The following is a 22,276-nucleotide window of genomic DNA, read 5'->3' as shown; positions in this document are numbered from 1 at the left end:
TAGAAACTCATAGTAACAACTTAAAGCAATAGCAAGACCCATCCTGCAGCACTCCTGATGATTCACAGGCTTCGTTTCTTCCTGCCTCAACCTTTTTCTATTAAGTTGACACATCTGACCTCTCACTTTTGTTTCATATTTAACAGAAAGGTTTCTGAGAGGCACTGACTTTGCTGAGGGAACAACTGTATTTCCTAGGTTGTAGAGTTATGGCTTTAACCTGGAATCTCACCTTAGCATTGTCTTTTTTTTTTTTTCTTTTTCTGAGGGCTGTTGTCTTTAAATGCAATATCAATATACAGGCTAAGGTTGTTTTATTCATACTCTCTTGTTTTCTGTAGCAGCCTCACAAAATGGCACGCATTTTAAAAGGATGTAGCTAATTCTGTACAGCACAGATTTGGAGTAACTCACATCAACAAAGTCAGAAGTTGAGGAAAAACTAGTCATGCAAATGTAAGTTATTGTCGTTATGCTTCAGATGAGTCTAAAGGACTGCTGTTAAGATACCCCCAGCTGAGGAGGCACAGCTTAGTATGAGTTTTACAACTGGACTATTGATTTACTCATTATCTTCTTCACAGGTGATCCCCCTATTGGGGATCAAAGGACACCGCTCTATTCTCCTCTGTTTCGTTCTGTTCTGCTCCAAAAGAGATCTTGCCGTCGTTAAATAGGCCTGAAGCTTCACGGTCAATGGCCTAACCAGGACATTAAAAAAGATCTCTGTGACTGTTCAGTGTCGAGAAGTGCCATTTATCAAATAGCAGTCAGATGAAATGAAGACAACAACGACAACAAGATGATGGGTATACACTCTGAATTAACTTTAGCACTTTAAACGGTGACTATCATATTTCAGAGTTTGAAAATTTCAAAAAATCTTAAACGTTTCGTAAAATTAGCAAGTTTCCTTTTTTAGTTATCCAAAACTGTCAACCTTTTTTAAAACCCACTTTTCTGAGTCAAAAGTCCCCTAGAACAATGGGGGGTATAATAGTGACACTATGTCACTATTATAATAAGCTGCAACATTTACTTTTTCTTTTTTTTTTAAGTGCCTGAGCCAAATGAAGGCAAAATTGTCATTAGTAGCAAAGTCTTGAATTGATGATTTTGGGTTAAACAAGTTGCTATAAGAAAACTATCTTACATTTAAAGAGATTGATTGCTTTGACATAATTTCTGAAGAACTTCTTGTAAGCCCTCATAAGAAAAACATGGACCAAATATGTGGCAAAATGTGAGACTTACACAATCACTCCCTGCTTACCAATAGTACTGGTGCGTCAGACTAACAATGCTGCTCAAAACCTGAACAGAGATTAAACCTCAACACCCAAAGATTTTTTTGTTTCGCTTTTATTTTCAGTTTTGTCAAAATATATTTACCACCTTGAAAAATAATTTAGGTAGACTAGTCTTATCGCTCTCGGACAACATTTCCCCTGACTTCCTTCTCCTTACTGGAAAAATGGGGATATAAATCTCCACGATACGATGTCAAATTGGAGCTTGAGATTCACTTGCAAAACTTGTTCTTCAATGACTATTGTTTTACGCTCGGATGCCGCTGTCCGATATCGTATGCGCCATCATCATTCCCTCTTAAATTTTGGCTTTGTTCTTGGTTGCTTTTTTTCCCCGTCAGGTATTTATTGAATTTGGACTTAAAAGTGAAAATAGTTATAAAAAGAACCAAATAAGAAAAGTTGTTTAAAAATAAAGAAATATGCCCTTTAAATAGAAGAGAAGACTCGGCTTTCCGTTTACTGTTTACATGTTTTGCGACTTATCCTGGTATCATGAGTCGTATTTGATTGATGCCGAAGTAAGTCTGAAATAAGTTAGGAATCAACGGTTTTCTGCTCCTACGTCTTTCAGAGCACATAACCTCTAGTTGTCTCTCTGCGTTACAAGATTTTCACAATATATGAATGTGGATGTAGATATTGACAGACTCGGCCCGAGAATCAATGCGATATTCCTCTGTTTATGCTGATGGTATTAAAAGTCAGCACAAATCACATCAGGAAGGAAGTGTGTCATTGTTCTGTAATTGAAATTATGCAAATACTCACAAGGCAGGATTTTGTAATAACTACATTTATTCATATATTTCCTCTCCTTTTTTTTTAATATTAGTCATCTCTGAGGCATAGACTTTTTTTCTTTTTAATATAATTTATGTGGTATTCATTATTTTCTGTCACCACCTTATGTTGCTTTTATTGCATCAACTTGTAAACAGGGGGACACCGAAGACATAAGCGCATTCTATTGAACGACGAGCAGGGAAACAAAGTTAACAGTCAAAGAAGCTTTTCATGCATAAGTGTTGATTTCTCTGGGGATGCTCAGCAGGCACTTTTTCTCTCTCTCCCTATTCGATCTGCTCCTGCGCTGCAGTAAAGTCGGGCTCTGAAGAGACAGAAGAGAAATCCATACGCGTCTCTGTCTGGCCATTGATATTCTCCTTACTCTTTTCCTTTTCTGCACACCTTCATCACCCCATCTCTCATTCTCCCTTGTTCAAGCGTTCTCCGGCGGGTCCGCAGTGGCCAATCCATCCTCACGGCCTCCACCAGGCCAGGTCAGAACATCCGATATCCCATGGATCCACACTCCTCCTAAGCCGCCCGCGCTAACGTAATGTCCTCCAATGACCCGCCCACTCGTCCGCTCCATCTTGTCCTCCTAACGATCTCAAAATTGTCTTCATTTCTCGCCTTATCTGAAACGTTTGCTTTGGGTCTATTTTTGCAGCCCCTTAGATTTACATATTACAATTTTTTTTTATATAGTATTTGTCTAAAAAGGAAACACTTGGATTCTTTTTAAGGAAGATATTTTCCATACAGTGAGTGATGTCGGGCATCTCTGGATGTGAGTGCCTCTTGTCATTCATTTCACAAAATAAAATGATCACATTACAATAACGTGCCCTTGAAGATTCTTGAGTGACTTATTTTTTTTCCCCGTCACAAGAGCCTTGAGAGAGGTTCGAATCGTGTTTTTTTTGGTTCAGTATTTCACTTGGCCTCCATTGAAAGTGGAGCACTTTGCTGCCAGGATTCACCACTTGTACATGTGGGCTGACCTGGTTTTGTTTAGAGTTCAGCGCCAAGCCCGGAGCTGTGTGGTGTAAGTCGTGAGCTCTTCGTCGAGATGTGAGCGGCGGTTGTTGGCGGGTAAATGGTTAACTCCCAAGCAGCAGCAGCAGCAGCAGGTTGGCTGCGTTGTAAATCATAACTTCTCATTGTCTTCTTTCCCACTTGTGCTGTGCGCGTTCTCCGTGTGATTTGTGGACCGAGTTCTCCTTGCAGCTGTTTTTATGTGTGTCAAGGAAGCCTGAGGAGTATGGCAGGAAACACACAGTCACACATGCTTCTGTGCTGAAAAGAGGAGAGCTATACTGCTGAGGAAAAAGTATCAGGTCCTTTACAGATTCCTTGTTTTTTGGGGGGGGTTTTTTCAGGTTTTTAGATGTACTTGGGTTGCAAATGTGCCGAAAAATGCCTGTTTTCTGCTAATGTTGAAAAAGTACAATTTCGCATTTGGGATATTAACTTTAAACGAGAAATAAAATAAAAATCACACGTGAATCAGCTTGTTCACACTATGTCATTAAAAATCATGACAGCAACGGATGTAAACAATTACATGAGATATATTCATGGCGCCCTATCATCATCTACGAACCATCACAGCAGACGTCTGCATCTTATTCAGCTGTTGACGTGACAAACCTCTTGTACACGAGAGTGACTGCATATAACGCCGCTCTATTGGCCCGGCCGTACTCTGCTCTACAAAAAGTGCATTGCATTTCCGCCGGCCAGCTTAGTCGGCAGCAGAGAAACATCTCCTTGTGTTGCAGTAACTCTTTCTCTGCCAAGAGTTGCTCTTGAGAAGTGTGCGCTACCGAAATGTGGCGTCATTTGTGGAAACAACGGAAGAAGAAGGACATGGACAACATTGGCGCTGTGTGGTTGCTGTTGTTTAATCTTATGGGGATTCTCCTGAGATTTAACCCTGTCCCCTCTGGAGGACTAGAGGTACTAGAACAGCCAGGCTCCGAAGCGGAAAGACATGATGGGGAAATCCGTGTTCACCTCCGTCTCGTCTTCAGCCTCCACACATGAGGGGATAAATCCTGTGCAGACTACAAAACAGATAAATAAAATGTGCTCGGACTTGAGGACGCAGAGCTCAATTCATGCTTGACAACTTGAATATTTTGCCATTCACAGTTAATGTTTTACAATTTGTTGTGATAACACACAAATACTAGCTCACTTTTTGGTACATGAATGCAAAGATAAATAAAACCTTACCACCGCAATATCTTGACCTGAGGCCAACCTGCGTTACCTTCCTGGATGTTTTGGTTTTCATTTGTGTTTTAACCATTTCCTTGTTTATTTATGTTTAAAAGGTCTTGCCATATTCAGTTCAGTTCTCTGTTTATCGTTAGAAAAGTGTTGTAATGAGTTAACTTCTTTAGGTTGAGATTTTTACTTACTTATTGTGTTCTGTTTTAGCTCATCCTCTAGATCAATGTCAACATATTTCACCTCTTAATTTGTAGCTCCACTGTGTCTAATTTAGTTCCCTTTGTGCTAATTAGTCACTTTTTCTCAATTTGACCCTTTCTGTTTTCCTCCACAGCTGTTCCAAATTCTCCTAATTAACTCACTTCACCATTTCCTTTATTTTTTAAGGAAAAATACACCTGCTGTTACTTCAGTTCCTTTTAAGGTATACAAAAAATAAGCTTGTCAAAAGGTTATATTTGCAACAGACTTGACCATGCAAAGAAATTAATGACAATGAATACTGCTTAACCATCCCGAATGAGCATCCTATTTATTAGAATATTTAAGGCACTACTGTTTAATTATTTAAGCTTTTATTTTATGCGTCTGCTTAACAATTAGACACAAAAAATAAAGAGGTTGTCTGCATGCAGGACTCTGGCTGAAGCTAATTTGCAACCCTCATTACTGGCTGGGCTCAAAACATAAACAGAACTTGGATTTAAAAAAATGCATTACTGCAAAGGAAATGTGGAATCCATAAAAATATTAAATAAATTAAAAACAATAATTATTGATAAATATCTGGTTAATTTCTACAACCTAAAGTAAGCTAATTGTCCCATGCTTACTGACATTTTAGCATTTTTGAAAAACCTTTAAGGAATTGCCTCATACATTCCATTACCCCTTCTTGTCTTTAATAACCACTGCGATTTGGCAATTTTATTAACAAATAACTTTGAGTTATATTCTGAAAAATTCACAAATACTGAGCTGTGAACAGGTGGGGGTCAAAATGTGCACAATTTAAAATGAACAAGTTCTCCTTTAGGTGGCATTTTTAAGATGATGTCACTTTTACAGTAAATAATCCATCGGCTATATTCGGTTGAATGTGCACCTGTCAAAATGAATGTGTTTTCAGACTCTACCATGAAATTGTTATCATTGCTGTTTGGTTAGAGCGACACTCACTCTGTAGAAAAACAATAGCAACAATGGCAATTTGTCCAGGAGGCTGAAAAACACCTGCCTCATTTTTATTTATTTTTGTTGTTGTTGTACCGTTTACGAGACCAACGGCAAGAGATATGGCTCAACAACACTCGGACAAATGTCATGTTTGGATGACTGTGTCAAAAACAAGTTGAAAACCGACATTTCCTTTAAACTCTGCACTGTAAAGTATAGCAAAAAAGATTCTGGCAGTTTGGAAAAAGTCAGTACACGGAGTGCGAGGTCACAAACGCCTTTTGGATCCGTGTGTCCTTCAGTGTGTCTCAGGACACACTGCATCATCATTATATCACTGTGATCATTACAGCCTCCAGGGCACTAAACTACCTTGGAAAATCATGGTCTCGCAGCAGGTTCTGCTGCTGCATCAAGAAATTAAACCTCAATCACCGTCATGATAAATCTATCAGTTCTTTATACATAGTTTTAATCAATCAACAACCTCAAAAACGCTGTCAGGGAAGTTTGTCCTTGTTCCATCCATACAAAGTCTTTTCTAAAAAAATTTTTAAACATTTAACATATTGGGCAGTTTAAAATAGAGTTCTGCTAAGTTTTGCTGTGAGGGTGGCGAGGTAAAAATGAGCGCACAAGCAGCTGTAGAATGAAGAGGAGCAGCTTTTTTGGTGTGTGCGTCATAAAAGAAGGAGAACATCCAATAAAAATTGTAAGACGAGGTTAGATTTTAATGGAGCCAAAGGTCGCAGCGGTGAATGCTGCGACCTTCCAAACAGCGTTCGCCTGTTTACGTCGAACAAACAAGACACAACTAAATAATACCCTAGCAACGGCGTACAGCATCGTTACAGCTAATCCAATCTAAAGGCATTGATTTTTAGAGCAATAAACAACTTTCGGCCAAATTATGTAAACCTCCTTAAACTCGGCAGTCCAATTAACTCGGATCCCCGCCACTATGCGGACTAAATCTGTAGTTGATCGGTTGAGCGACCGTCAAGAAAAGGAAAGAGCACAGCCAGGCGAGTGAACAACAAACAGTCGGGGATTTATTTGTTAGCTACAGAGATGTGATATGTGGCATTCAGTGTGGGAATACATAATGAGCAATTGATTTTTGCACCGAGAAATGAGGCTGCAGCGGGAAAGGTAAAGAGGAACAGGAAGTAAACGCCTTGGGGTAAGAGCAGGAGAAGGAGCAGGTGCAGCGTTGCGCATACAGGGTTGACAGATAGTTATAAACCCAATTTTCTGTGAGAGATGGAGACTGCATTTTCTTTGTGGTCGGAACAGAGGAGCCTACTCTGGACTGAGCTGAAACCAATTGAAAACTCCAATCAACAACGTGACCGCGCTATCTACATTTTATGAGTTGCGCAAACACTTGAAGCATAAAAAGGATGGCATCCCGAACACTAATAGCGGCCTGGCGTGTGTGTATGCATGTGTGCGCTGAGCGGACATATTTGCCTGCCAAAACAGTGAAAGGCTTTGAATCAGTCTTCTCCAAAGTTTCCATCAGATGTAATAGAAAGGAAAAGTTTGTCAAAGGTTGCTTCAGCCTGAGAGGAACGGATGTCGGACGTAATCAAATCATTTCCCGCTACGACAGCATCTGGTGTGTGGCTCCACTGTCATTTCTTTTTACTGTAGCCACCCCTTTTGGGTGGTGTTCTGGCTAACCTCATTTTGTGCAGCAGCACCCCTGTGAAGGCAGTGGAAAGGCAATAAAAATCAAAATTAATATGAGTTTTAATGTATACATAAACCCACACCTGGAATGGCTGGTTGGTGCTACTGTTACTAAAGGGCCGCCACTGGGGATGGTCTAAATGGGTTGCTCTAATGCAACTGCTTTCTCCTGGCTTTGCTATGGAGAGGAAATTATACTGTTGCACACAATCTGAGGTGAGTTCCAGAATTTATTTTAGTAAAACAAAAAAGAAATGAACCCCTAGTCTGACTTGGACGGTCCATTTGTGCCGTTTGACCGTCGAGAGCATAGTGATGCAAATTAGGCTGCGAACATTTTTCTTTTACCTTTTCAAATGTATAATTAGCGACTATAAATGGTGATCATATTCAAATGTGGACCCTTTTGGGAGAGAGTGGGGGTCAAATGATCCCCCACAGGATGGATATTAAAATTCAACGCTGCGCCACTCGGACTTTATATTTTAAAAAGCACCGCGGAAAAAAACTTCGCTCGTCTCCCTTAAAATCGGGGTGCATCTCTTAATTATGGACACAGAGCCAATTTGCGTTGAGCATGTCTCCCAGCAGATAATTATAATCATTATAATTGCTTCAAGCATTTGTTTCATGCAGCAAAAGCTATAATGTTCGCACAGATCCTCAGTAATAAAGGCTTTGGCTCTGCACTTGGCTTCTGCCAAGCTGTTATACAGTGACTGGACGTGAATAATCAATAGGGAAATTGAAATGCAGGGGTAAATACATGGCTGTCTCTACCCTATCTTCTGTACTGCCAGTCTCTTTCTCTTGGTCCCTGGGTACAGCGCCAGAGACTGATCAAAGACTGTGTCTGATTCGCTCTGAATCATCAAGGAGAGAAGACAGGGAGCTCTGTGATTACTGAACGTTGACGTCAATTTCACTCATTCAACAATGCGTAGCTGTCACACGGCAGGTATGCTATGTACTCTGTCTGATCACCTGGGAGCCAGTCATGCCAGCTTTTATTGATCATGAGGGTTATTCTTGCATTTTTCATGAGGGGAGACATTTTGCGATCAAAAAGTGCCACCGGTTCAGATGCTCTGATTGCCTTGAAAGGCCTGGGCTTGACAATTCGGAGATGTTCGCGCTCGTCTGCGCCAACCCCCTTGGCTTCATCAAAAACGTTGTGAGGGAACCTCGCAGAAGATCAAATAAAAGCGCATTACCGTCTGCATACCGTATAAAGTGAATCTTTCATCTCAAGACTTTTGATATGGAATTTCGAAGGTCAAAGCTGAAACAGTAGAGAGTGCCGCGAACCGAGTTAAGGGATCACTGATATTAATGAGAATGATTACAAAATGGTAGGCGGTGGACAAATTACACTGATATGTAATAGAATACCACTGAGTACAATAGGAAGTGTTGTAATGTGTCCCTGACGTGATGCCGCCATGATCACACCGAGATCCAGTCGTTTCTCATCTGTAAAACATTTTTCATATGACTGCCTCTTAAATATGAATCCCTCTGCATTAATTTCAATGATGCCATATGTGTTGGTATCATTTTTAGATGAACATTATTGTTTTTTTCTCCTAAAATGCAACATCACTTGGTTTCCTTTTTTTGTTTTGTCTCTGGCAAACTGTTGTAACATTATTTGAAAGAAGGGTGAATTTCTTTAAAACATTATAACAGAAACTATGACCTAGAATAATAACATATATCATTTTTGTACATTTAACAACAGACTTTAACTATATTGCATAACAAGACGTGCAGTATCTGATGGTCTGAACCAGTTTGAAAATGATGTTTTTATTGGTTAAAGAAGGATAACTTTGGTGATTGGTTGTAATTAAATTACTTTGAGCAGCCACATACCTCAAATAAGAAAAAAAATGGAAGCATATTTTTGATCTGCATCACTCGTGTTTCGTTCATTGAGATTATGTCAGACGCAAAAATGTCAAGCATAGCGCTAAGATGTGACTCAGCTGAGCTCCATGCCTCCTTTGGTTTCATAAAACTAGTTTTATTTATGGAAGCTCAAGTTTATATGGGATTAGCTTGATTGCTACTTCAAAATGAACAATTGCTGCTTAAAAAAGGGTTTCGTTTTGAACCTATTTTATTAACCTACTTTGAGAAACAGGGTAGTAAAATATATGTTCAACTAATATCAATGAATATTGTAGTAAACACTGACTTTCTCCTTGCAATAAATTTTTAGAAGCTGTGCTAAGCTAACGCCTTCCTAGTTACAACTTTAACTTTTAAATCAATTTATGGCACCAACCTGAACTAATGTAATCACTTATACAAGTTTTAATGGAAACGAATATATAAATGTCATGTTGATAATATAATGTATCAGGGCGTTTTTCATTATTATTGTTTAATTTAGAAAAGCCCGACTATTTTAGGGGGAAAATAGTTCGCTGACAACACCCAAGATGTGAGGATATATTCCTAGTTAAACAGGGAGGTGAACTGGCACATAAATATTTGATTCACAAGAAATGAAATAAATTCTCACTGCTTGGTTGCTGAAATGTTTTCAGGATCACAGCGTCACAGCGAACGGAGATGTAAGCTGTTTTCCTTAAACAGGAGACGTAGTTCCCTTTAGGTGACAGAAACATTTGTTTTCCGTAGCGGTTCAGCTGTTTACTGAGCTCTACATGTATGAATAAAACATTCAGACCTGCTAGAGGAGGCACCTTGGCTGGAGGGTCAGCTGCCCAAAATGCAGGTGGAGTGCAGATGAGCACCCCATCACGAGAAATGTACCAAATTGCTAATGTGTGATGGAAAAAGCCGCGGGAACTGAGATAGGAGGAGACGGCGTGCAGCGCTAAAGCCCTAAAATGCATATCCACAGGTGGGTTGCTATGGGGTTACACTCTTTTGTGGATTACACCAATATCAGAGTTAAATGTGTAATCATACAGTGAGGCCACACTCTGGATACCCTTCAAAACGAATAGTCTGACTCTGAAAGGAGGCTCAGAATTATTCACAAAGGAAGACGATAAACATCACAAGTTATTTGCATTTAATCTTAAAATGCTGAACGATGGCTGATTTTTAGTTCTATCAAACTAATAACTAATTTTGCTGCTCAGTGCTTTCCTGTGGATGAAATAAAAATGCACATGAACAAGACAATGGAGTGTAAAAACATTGCTTTATTGTTGCATTATAAGCCATGACCATCCTAATCAGTGAACCTGGGAAACAACGGAGCCTATTTGGAGCCTTCATCTCAGGCATGAAGTAAACCAAATGGATTCAAGATCCAATCCCGTAACTTTCACTTTCTCTTAATTTCAAAACTACTCCTTTGATTAACTTTCTTTCTTCCACTCTTGTCTTTTATCCCTTAGGGAAATCAAGAGTGAGGGCATATAAAACATGACTGACAGCTACGGGTGTATCAACAGCTGCCCAAGCCTCCTTTTTAGATCAGCAGATGTTCTATTAAAAATTTAATCTGACTAATTATATAGTCGTCTGAAAAAAACCCCCCAAAACATTTAGCTGCCATTTTAGTTAACTATTGCTTGTTGAGGTTGAAAAATGAAAGCATTTAGCTGAGACGTGAGTGCTATTCGACCTAAAAAATATATATTATTTTGGCTTTGAAAGTAAATGTGTGACTTAAGCTACTGAAAAACATCTGCAACTTGTGTAAATACCATGACATTCATGGCTAGACTCTACCAGAGCCTCGCAACAAACACACTGCACTCAAAGTAATTATATTTGTGTCGGGGTCAGTTGGAAGACCACAAAAAGCATCAGATAGGAAATGAGCAGATTTAAAATGAAATGAGGCCAAGAGAGAGCACTGCTCATATAAAACCCTCAGAGCGTCACAGGGCAACAGCAAAGCCTGGAGTTGTTGTTGTTAAAGGGATATATTATCATTTCTAAAGTGAGATTCTGCTAATTGTTGAAAGCAGTTCAATTGCTCTGCCCTACAGCAGATGTAGTTCTCTTAAAACCTTTGGACCCAGGCCCAAAGCAGACTTTTAGCATCTTAAGATAACTTCTTAGCAGTTTATGCGAACACTATTTTATAAACCTGTAAAATGCCACAACCTTTGCATTGGGTGGCTCTGTATACAGTAGTAGTGTAATTTGACCTGAAGACCCAAAACTCATCTGAGCAGAACTTTTCACTATGTTGTTTTGGACTATTGGATTGTGATTGTTTAGATTTTGCAGTAAATAAATCGGAACTTTTGGAGTATTTGTTTTTCTACCACTGATGCCGTATGCTTTGTGACTGTGATACTTAAAAAGGGCATTGAACTGAATGTGTTGCACCACATGGTACTCCCGTCTGCATCAAAAGTAAGGCTGAGTTGAATGAATAAATTAATGTAAATTAATGTCTTACCTTTTGAACCACCTGCCCAGTCTGGATGGAAAAATCCTTTGTGTTTTTGTTCTTAGTACATTTAAAGGTGGTGAACCTTCATTTTCCTTACCAATATTTTTTAGTTTCAGTGTTAATAAGCATCTGGTGTGAATGTGACAATGATTTAAAGGTTTTTTGAGCTACATTTGGTTAAACAAGTGTAACATGACCTACTAATCAACATGTCTACTAAATTCAGCCGGCAAAGAAGTTACTACTAAAATATTAACTTCCTATAACGTGTGGACAGAACCTCACCTAACCTCACATTGCACCAAAAGGGTATGTTTTCTAATGTACAATTGTGTGAAAACTCAGTCTCTTTTTAAAATAGAATGAACTTGTTAATGTAGAAAGAGTCATCAGACATATATTCATGTAGATATGAATTTTCCATTTCTCTCAGCTGTAACACACCTTTACATCTCAGGTCTGACTATCAGCTTTAGCGGACCTCATGCAGAGGTTTTTTTTTTCTTTCCAGGCTAATTAGGAATGTCCATCATAGCTAAATTGACCTTTATAAGTCAGTTCAGCAGAGCCAGCCTTTTAACTAGTGCAGAGAGTGGAAGAGCTAATCCTTGGTAATTTATCTAGAACTTAATGTCATAATATGTAACAGATTAAATGAACTAACAGGAAGTTTATTAAGATGACTATTTATATTTCCTTTCAGTAACCATGTTATACTGGCTGCTTAAGTAGAGGTATGCATATAAAGCGAAGAACATAATGTTCCTCACAGAGTGTTAAAGTGCTTTAATATTATACAACCTCCAATACAAAATACATGTAAAATAGTGTGATCTTTTACTACATACTAATAAGAACAAAAAAGTAACACATATGTGGACCATTATAATTTCATGATATTATTTTCAATATTTTGTTTTGACCAATCCTGTCAGTATCTTAATGATAACACATTAACTATATTACCAAAGTTAAATTTTTCCTTGTATTTCTGATTTTTTAAGAAATTTTGGACAATAAACTCAGGCTTGTGTAACTTGGATGATTTCATTCATTTTTTTAAGAAACAACAATTCTCCACAGTTTTAGGTTTCAAACGATTTTTCTTGACACTACTTCAGCCTTTGAAAAGACACGCTCACATGGCATGATGCCGGGTGCATAAATAAATAAGTGCAAGTTTGTACAGATTGGGGTACAGTGGTTGATGATTATAGTATAGTATATAGTATAGTAATGAAATACCTTGGCTGGGTGAAGCTCCAGTTTCCTCCTATTCTCATGCAAGGCAGGGTAGTGTCTTAGCATGGATGAGGTGTTATTGTACCCCAACCCTTGGTGCACAATAAACACCTAAACCTTTACAGAAAATAAGAAACAGTGAAAAATACAGTTCCTCATAAGCAAACCTAATGCATCTGCAAATGTTCAGTTCATTTACCTCTCGCTGGCTCCATCCAGCTCCTATCCTGTCTTCATGCTCCTAAATCTCATTCATCTCTCTCTCTGCAAACTTCTGTAGATGTGTTTGTAAATTAGATTAATAATTTTATTCTTGTTTCTCTGTTTAGATTTGGGTTTTTTTCTTTGATCTGTTTAAATGTGGCTTGGTCCACTCAAGTGCAGGTGTGTTGCCAATTGGCTATAAAAACAGTGAGTTCTTGGAAGCTCGGGATGGTTGTCGAAGTCAAAAGTAACAAATTAAAGTAACCAGAAGAATCTGGAACTGGTGGCTGATGCTGTTTTTTTTTTTTGTTCACCTTGCTGATTCTTGACCACAGTACCTTACAAATGGTGGCAGCAGTGGGATAAAAACCAATGGCAGGACCACTGCTGTTTGGGTCAAGATGACTGTACTGCACTGTACAAGTGCTGAGTGAGCGGCTGGTTGTCTGTTGCCATGGAAACACACTACCTTACAAAGGCTGTCATTCAGTTCCATCCTTCCCTACAGTTTTGGTTGTTTAACACCCCTGGGTGCAAAATGAAGCCGTCCGTCTTTGGATGTTTCATTTTGATTATAATTCAATGAACAAACACCAAGACTATGCCTGATGCCACCACTGATGGCCAGCAATTTAAAGTAATTTCCCATAATCCCCTCATGATCTCCAATAAATAACATCTCCCAGTTGCTGTTTGCAAATGGCTATTTTAGTTTGTTTGAAAATTTTCCAAATGCTGGGTTTAAGCTCTTTACTTTCTTATTTATATAAAAAAGAAAATATAAATACTATAAATATATGAGATGCATTATTTTGACATTATTTGCTTAAGTTACAAAATGGAGGTAGAAATTTACGAAATAACAACACAGGCACTACCTGGTGAAGGGGGGAATTGACCAAGAACTGTTAGTGAGAGCCTACCATGGATTCATTGAAAAACTCTACTTACATGCATTTCTATGTATTGCTTTTGACTTTGCACCCCTGTTTTGAATTGCCCATATGTATTATGATCAAGGGTTTGAAATTCACAGTGTTCAATCAATTCAGGACAGGGTACAGGGTTTTGGAGTTAAGTCAACGTCTTGTTGATCTTACTTAAATTTGAGGATCAACTAAAGATGTGGGAATAAAACATTAGTATTATATGATGTGAGAGCCTGCAATTGCTTTCAAAATTCCTAGCTATCTTTACCAGAAGTGTAGCTTTCTGTTTCATTTTCAAGCTTCCAGCATGCTGAGGTGAGTGAACCATGTGGACAATGAAACTAATCACAGCTACAGCAATTGTATAGCAGTAAAACAAAAACACTAACCTGTATGATCCATTAGCAACGTTACTAATTTAACGTTTTGTTGTATATTATATTTTTTTATTATAGACCTGTCAGCTGTCAGGGAAAGAGAAGTAAAGGAGCAAGGCCTCAATGTTTCTTAAACTGTGGAACCAAATAACTGGTTTTATCTCAAATATGTCAGAATTGTGAAGATCCTGAGAAAGAAAATGATGTCAATACCCATGAACGTGAGGCAGTTTCTGTGAAGACACTCAAGAGAGGTGTAGCTCCAAGCTAAATCACACCTCTAACTTTTTTTAATCACACCCTGGAGGGGGATGTTTGACCTGTGCAAAGATGTCGGACTGTTTGAGCGTGGGCTCCACCGGTCAGCTCGGGTCATCCTGTCTGTTCTGGACCCCCTGAGATCTTCTTCTAAATGATGTCTGTAGTACTGGCGGGGTTTGGAAGCATAACCTACCCTTTTCTCTTCCCTCACAATAGAGAAGAAACTCCTCTCGCCTCATTTAATCCTCTGAGCATTGACAAGGAACCAGACTGAAGTGCACACACACACAATATTTTTTAAGTCTTTGTTGTATTTTAATGTACATTCTCTGCTGTTTTTATGTTGTTTGGAATTTTTGTTGGTGTTTGGCAAATTGATTTGTGTTTATGTAAAGCACAAAAATTGACCTTATCGTTGGAAAAGATAGAAAAATTCAATCTTTAACTTAAGTACATAAATCAAAAAATATATCACACATCAAAAAACAAATAACGAATTCACTGGTGACAATTCTTTTGAACGAATGTAACCAAATGTTTTATTTTAAATTTGTATACTATTCTTTTAATCTGGTCCAATTTTCTAGATACTTCTCACTAGTCTGTGATGTTTTCTTTCTCTAAATATTACACAATTACAATTTCTTTTAGACATATGCTATAGGACTTTTAGACATAAGCTATAACAATCCCTGTAGTAATAGAAATAACGCATCCAACAAAGAGTTTTGTGTCTTACAAGTGCAGAGGAAAAGCCTTGTCTGAATTTAGCCAGACAGTGACATCAATATTGTTTAGACTGATGAGGGAAAAGTTTTACTTTTTGTAAGGGACCTGTCTATTAAATCTTGTGTAAAGGTAACAATTGTATTTCAGAAAAAGAACATCATATCAATATCAAGGCCAATATCATAATAGTATAATATGGTGGTGGTATGGCTATGGTTGTTTCGTTGCCTCAGGAAAAAAAGAGAATCAAAGACCTCAAGTTAAGGCCCAGTTAGAATCTGCAGCAGGAAAAACAAAAAAGACGACAAAGTCCCGAGCTGATTATGATTGAGGTACTGTGTCGGTGCCTTCAAAGGATGGGTTTGCTCTAAAAAATTGCAATGTGGCTGAATTACAACACTTGTGCAAAGAAAAGTTATCTATAAGTCCATCACAGTGCCGTATAACCCTGGATTTACTCTGCAGACGCTCCACTGAGAAGCCTAAAGGTGAAGCATGGGGAATGAGAGATCGTGCCATAAAGCCAGCGATAAAAAGGGTGAGTGGTGTCATATAAATTATTGTACTTCTCAACTTCCAACATTAATATCTTTCCCTATTGCTCTCTCACTTCGTCTGCCCTGACCATCACTCTTTTTGTGACTTGAACAAGAGAACTTGGTTTCAGAATTAAATCTATGTTTTGTGTGTATTCGTTGGCATAAATAACACATGCTGGTGTACATATATGCATATGTATACCCATATATTCATTAATATAGCCAGTTTTTAGAGGAAATGTAGTTTGTGTTGGGGAATTATTTTGAAAATATGGATGCTGCGCTTCTGTCTTTTTCTGTTGAGACAAATCAGTAGTTATATAGAAGCGATACCTTTACTCACCTTCTCTACTTACCATGCTGGCAGTAATATTGAATTGTGCCATCACATGGTTTGGTACTTGAACACAGGAACATACTTCCATACTTGTGCATGTTTTCAAGAACGTGATATTACCTAAAGCTACAGTCTTCTCCTTCAGCTTCACTATTTTCAGAATAACTTCTGGTTCAAAAGTCAATTGCGCCTTCATCCAATCAGCAATACCTCATATTTTTTACCTCTTCCAGTACCTTGATGTGCTTTTTAAGATGTGTTTTCACATTTGTAGTTGTCATTGTTTTATATATATATATATATGTTTGTTTTTTTTTCTCATTAATTTATGTGTAGTTTGCTTTAAGGTTTTGTCTCTAGTTGCTTAAAAACATGCAAATTGGTTTCAATGGAGAGTTTGAACTGTTTTTAAGTGTGTGGTCTTGTGTTTGTTACATTGTAAGGCCCATTTTTCTGACAAATCCTACATTGTGAAGACCTACAGAAGAAGTTCTGTTTTTAGTTATGGGTTAGGAGTGAATTGAGTTTAGGTTAGGCTTAGGGTTAAGGAATGTACTGGTAATGTTTAGGCTATGGGTCAAGGTTAAACTATAGAAATGTATGAAAATTGAATGGAAGTCGGTGCAAAGTTCCTGTGAATATGGAAAGACATACTTTGTGAACGTGTGCTTGGTTGTATGGCTCTGTATTGCCAGGTACAAAGAATAAACTGGTGAAAAAAAAGGTGTGTAAACTTGGCGGTCCACACTTCGCTTCTAAAATACAGTTAAAGCTAAGAAAAAAATATTTCTGTATACTGGCAATTTTATCACCTCATAGCAAACAACACCTCCAAATATAAAGTTCAATGACATTTTCTTGTGCCTTCCCACCTACTCAGTTATGAGGCTGAGCTAGTGCGAGACTGGATCATCTGGAGAATCTGTGGATGTCAAATCGCATGCATGTTCTCAGTGTTAGAGGAAACGGAGGAGATGCTAAGCGGTTGCTGACTGAGAACAACGCAGAAGATGATACGGCACAACAAAGAGTCAGGGGTTCGCATCAGCTCAAACCTCCCATTTTGGGAGTCACTAAAGACCCGCAGCAGAAGAGATGAGAACTGGCCCTGAGGCATGGCTGCTGTTCATAAGCAGAATAATGTAATCTGTTTTAAAACAACAAACCTCTGCCTTTTTTATGTCGTGCTCTTTATTCGGCTGAACGTATCCCCCTAGAATGCATTCTTTTGTACGATAAGCTCTAAAAGAAGAAACACAGGCATTTTTAACATCACAGCTTTTTTCTTGTCAGCTTTCATTTCATTTAGATTAATGTTGAGCTGAATATATCTGGATGACTGTACAATATGCGAATCTGCAAGATGGTTGTATAGAAAAACTCAGATAAATGTGAAAGATGGCAATATCATCTTTTTTTTGTGTCATTTAAAATGACACCGATCAAATACTTGCTGTATTTACATTTACTGTGGTATTCAGTTATATTCTTCAACATGCATAGGGCTCTATTGCCTTCTGGATTAGCGGCATAAAATTATCTTAGTTTTCAAAAGAGACAATAAAATACTTGGAAAATCATTGAAATAATCCAGCAACATTTTATTTTATTTTTTTTTCAACAAAGTCACCTCAGTTCATTTAATAAAATTTACCAGAAGATATTTTTAATGTATAATTTTTTAAGTTTAGGAGAGTATCTAGAGAATTTATTAGTAACACATAACTTCCTGTTTCTTTGGCTTACGAATACAACATGACAAAGAGAGAAACTAGAAAACGCAACAAAAGTATTTAAGAACATGAAGCCACTAAGACGTTACTTTACTAAACGTGTTCATGTGTATAATCAGGGAAATAATTGAAACGTTTCAAGGACTGACAGAGGCCCATTTTCCTTCAATATAGCAAAAACAAGATAATCCACCATTCAAATATAGACGAGTGTTTCCCAAGAAAAGGTTCCTACAGTTGATACTGTGACAATCAAGGCTACAGAAGGACTTCAAATTAGAAAGGCTACTCTTAATTTAATACTGACACTTACACCTCAAATGTGCATCTTCATAATTGTCTTAATGCAAGTCACTTCATAAGGACTTGTATTTTAGTCCAGAATCTAAAACATAAGGAGTACACAACCTTGCTTGGTTGTTATTTACGACAGTGTGAAATCTGTCTCATCCTGGAGGAGTTGATTTCCTTCTCTCCAACCGTGTTAATTCTGCCATTTGTCCACCTTTTTTATTCATGTACTTTGTGTGAGGTTTGTGCAGAGTTAATGCACGACATTATGTTTTGTTTTTTCGTTTTTTTATCCACCGTTGCAATGTCCTCAATGTAACTCAGTGAGTTATTTCAAGTCTCGTTTCCCATTGTCATCGTAACAGTGCTGTTGAGATCCAAAGTCACCACACCTGCAATGACCTGATCGTACTCTAGATCGTCGTCTGCTGGATTGTTGTCCGGAGGCGCATGTCCGCAGAAACCCAGCTTGGAACCACCGTGACCTAAAAGTAAGGCGCTCTGTTTTGTTCTGTTCTGCTCAGATTGTGATCTGGTGCTTGCAAAGTTGTGAGACAGCAGGAAGAATTAGGAGTTAGAATTAAGGCCATGAAACCCATTTTCTGGCAGCTTCTGATGACCAGATGAGCTCCTACCAATTGTTCAACTTTCATTTTGTTCTGATTCAAAGGTAAGCGATCCGAATTCATGTAGTACTTTTCTAGAACGCACCACTCAAAGCACTTTACATTAGAGCCACTTTCACCTAGTGCGCTTGATGATATGCACACAAAACATTGTAATCCACTTACTAAAGCATCATTATGTAACATTATGCACAATATGTTTCAGACAGTCACAACATGGTGGCAGTTTTACCAAAAACATATTTTGCATAAAAGTTACATAATCCAGCTTTTATATGTGGATTACAATTAGTGTTATTTGTTTGTCCTTTATGTTTTCTTTGATTTGCCGGATGATGAAGAGTTGTTTGCAGCAAGAAGGTCCTGGGTTCAAATCCCTGTCTGGGCTCTTTCTGAATGGAGTTTGCATGTTTTCCCCCCACCAAGTGCATGTGTGTTTCCTCTCAGGCCACCTTCCATGTTAGGTTGCATGTTGGGTTAATTGGTCTCCATTGATTGTCCTTAGAAGTCTGTTTCTGTGTTGACCAGTGGTGGACGGAGAATCTTTCCTCGTGTCTCGCACGTGTTTTACTTTGTCATTCGTAAGTGAGTAGATATTGGTTGATTTATAATGCATTTAGTTCTTGATTTTTATTAATTATCTATGCTTGAGCTGATTTTAGTCAATTTTGAATCCTGAAGAATATACATAAATCTCCCCGTTCTCCTGGTGTGTAATAAATACGTCTCCCTGGAAACGCAATGTTCATCATTGAGATCGCATGGTGTTGTCAGACTGATTTATAAACAGGAGTCTAATGTATGTAGCTTAACTTGAGAGAGACGAAAAACTGCATACATTTTGTTTTTGAAGAGTACACAATCTCTTTTTACTCATCTTTACAAAAAGGATGCTGGTAAATGAGAAGGACACCGCTTCTTTTTCCTCCTTCATTCATCTGCGCATGTGGCTGTCTCCGCGCATTACCATCACATTGGTACCTGCACATAAATCCAGGTACTTGCTTTTGTTTACGCGTGTCGTTTCAGTGCACGCGGCCATGTGGACGAGCTGAGCCAATTTACATCCATGTTTTACTGCCATTCCAATCATTTTTCACTCCCAGGTCTAAGTGCGTGCTTTTCTGGCTTTGCAGCGTTGTGCCAGCAGCTCAGTCCCTGGCTCTCCCCTACCATCATTTGCTTTTTATCATGCATGGCACACTGCTGGTCTACTGCAGGCACAAAGCACTTCATCACCACAGCCTGCAGAGAAAACCAGAGGCAGATGGGAAGATGGGCTCAAGGTTCAAGAAGAACCCTATTAGGACAGGTTATCCCGTCAGCTGCCAAGCTCAGCACCTTGTTTTTTTGTCACCCCGTGATGTTCCGACTGGTTGGATAATAGGAAGTAGCGTGGTACATCCTTGCATTTTAAGATTATTGGCAACAAAATGCTTGGCGATAAGGGGACAGATCAATGTTATTTGAATTCACTCAAACCAGCAGGCCTTTCCCTCCTTAAAATCCAGCCTGAGGGGATATCTTTAGCTAACAGCCTTGTGGAGAGGATTCAGCACAGGATTCTGTCAGAGGACATCTCCGCTGAGGAAAAATGTTGAGCTGAAACAGAGGCAGCGGGGGAAGGAGACTGTTTCCTGGTGTCAGCTCTAACTGGGCTGGGACTATTGCAGCTTCTCTCAGGTACACCGATGTCATCCCTGACTGCCTGCTGCGGAGAGAAACAGTTGCACCGAGGTGTCAGCTTTAAGTGGTTAGGGGGGAGTTTTGTCACCGATCACCCATCAGTATTTCACAGCGACTTGTCGGTGAAGTGTTGTTTGAGCTTCTCCCATCTCTGCCTTTCCATTCCTTATATATATATATATATATATATATATATATATATATATATATATATATATATATATATATATATATATATATATCTATATCTTTCTTTAATCCGCACCTACGTTGCTCCGCATCTGCTCTTTCCCAGGAGAGTGAATAATCTCGCTCAGTATCTTGGATAATGGCTGCTCTCTATGACGTAGCTGTCTCTCCAATTCATCAGGCCTGACCTTCAGGATGCATCTTGATGAGAGCTGAAGGTAATGACAGCCCTCTGCTCACCAACGCCAACGAGAAGGTGGGGAAGAAAGAAAAGAATACAGTGGAAGACCATAATCAAATCAAGTTCGGATCCGACGTGATTGTTCGATCTGATATGATTGTTACTAGCGATGACACAGACAGAGAGAGTATTGGCTTCCTGCTATTTCTTTATTAGCCCTTGCAGCTCCAGCACTGCCCTCTCAGGGAGTTGGGGGAGGTCTTCTCAATTCATTTGCCTGGAATAGTTTTCACTGGCATCTGAAGCTCATCTCTGGGAGAACTCTGAAAAACGAATGGGTCCATGTTTTAAAAGAAAGAATATGTATTTAAAAGTCCTAGCGTCCCTGCAGGCGATGGGATCGGCAAGAGGAAAGTGGTGACTGTGTGGCGGCACAGAACTGATCTCCACGGAGACTTCTCTATTGTCTGTCTGGGTGTCTGCTCAACGCTCCCTGCCAACTTGCCGGCAGAGACAGAAAGCGCGAGCAGAGTCGCTGCCTCATAAAGGACATTCTCTATCCGCTGCCTGGTTCTGGGCTGCCGTTCAACCGTAGGCAGGCGGCTTCCTGCGTGTGTGGGTAGAACAACTCTATATCATCTGCTGGCTTGAATAGACAGCGCTATGTAGAACAGCTTAGTGTACCGTTTGTCGCGGGCCCAGCCAACACATGTTTGACAGTGATCGAATGTTCACGCTGCGTGTGGAACCTCCTACTCAAAGCAGTGAAGGGCAGCTCCAGCGAATCAATACGCATCAGTTTTAAAGTGAAGAAAATTATGATAAATGACTGAATAGTAGTGGGGTGGAGGGACTGATGAGCAATAGGCTGTTGTCTTCCGAATGAATACAACATTTTTCTCCTGGGCCGCACACTCAGGTGCACGTCTTTATTTCACTTTGGGTCGTCTTAAATAGTGATTAGCAGGCGTCCTAATTAGTGACAGGATTAGTTGGGTGCTTGCATAAGTAGTTGGGATTAACTAACTTGATCATTTGTCACTGTGTTAGTGCACATGTTCATCTCCAGCAGTGATGAATAATTTCCTTCTGTAGAATAATCGCTGATGGCACAGACAGGAGTCTTCTATCTCTGAGTTAATGAAACCAGCCTGACACATCATTCTGCCAACACTAACTTTTATCTCCTGTCCTCCTGCAGACTGCAGTAAAATGACAATTATTCTTCCGATGAGCGTGTTTGTGTGCGCACTGCGTGTGTGTTTATGCCCATTGCCTATGTATGCGTGAGCATCCCTCTCTATTCATCAACATGTCACCTGTAATGGCTGCTAAATTAACCATGTGTTTC

The 22,276-nt window shown here is 39.1% G+C and overlaps 1 long non-coding RNA gene across 1 annotated transcript in view; it reads left to right on the top strand.

The window, feature by feature from the left end:
• The window catches only part of LOC122837297, a 30,624-nt gene extending 11,931 nt beyond the window's left edge, over positions 1-18,693 (top strand). Inside the window, exons 2-3 of the long non-coding RNA XR_006371744.1 lie at positions 15,809-15,881; positions 18,609-18,693. This is a non-coding gene — a long non-coding RNA (uncharacterized LOC122837297). The remainder of the gene's footprint in view (positions 1-15,808; positions 15,882-18,608) is intronic.
• Positions 18,694-22,276: the final 3,583 nt, after the last annotated feature.

This window comes from Gambusia affinis, linkage group LG09, assembly GCF_019740435.1.
Source record: "Gambusia affinis linkage group LG09, SWU_Gaff_1.0, whole genome shotgun sequence".
In the NCBI taxonomy this organism is placed as follows: domain Eukaryota; kingdom Metazoa; phylum Chordata; class Actinopteri; order Cyprinodontiformes; family Poeciliidae; genus Gambusia; species Gambusia affinis.
Note: the sequence above shows the minus strand (reverse complement) of the source record. Positions and strands in the feature narration are given on the sequence as shown.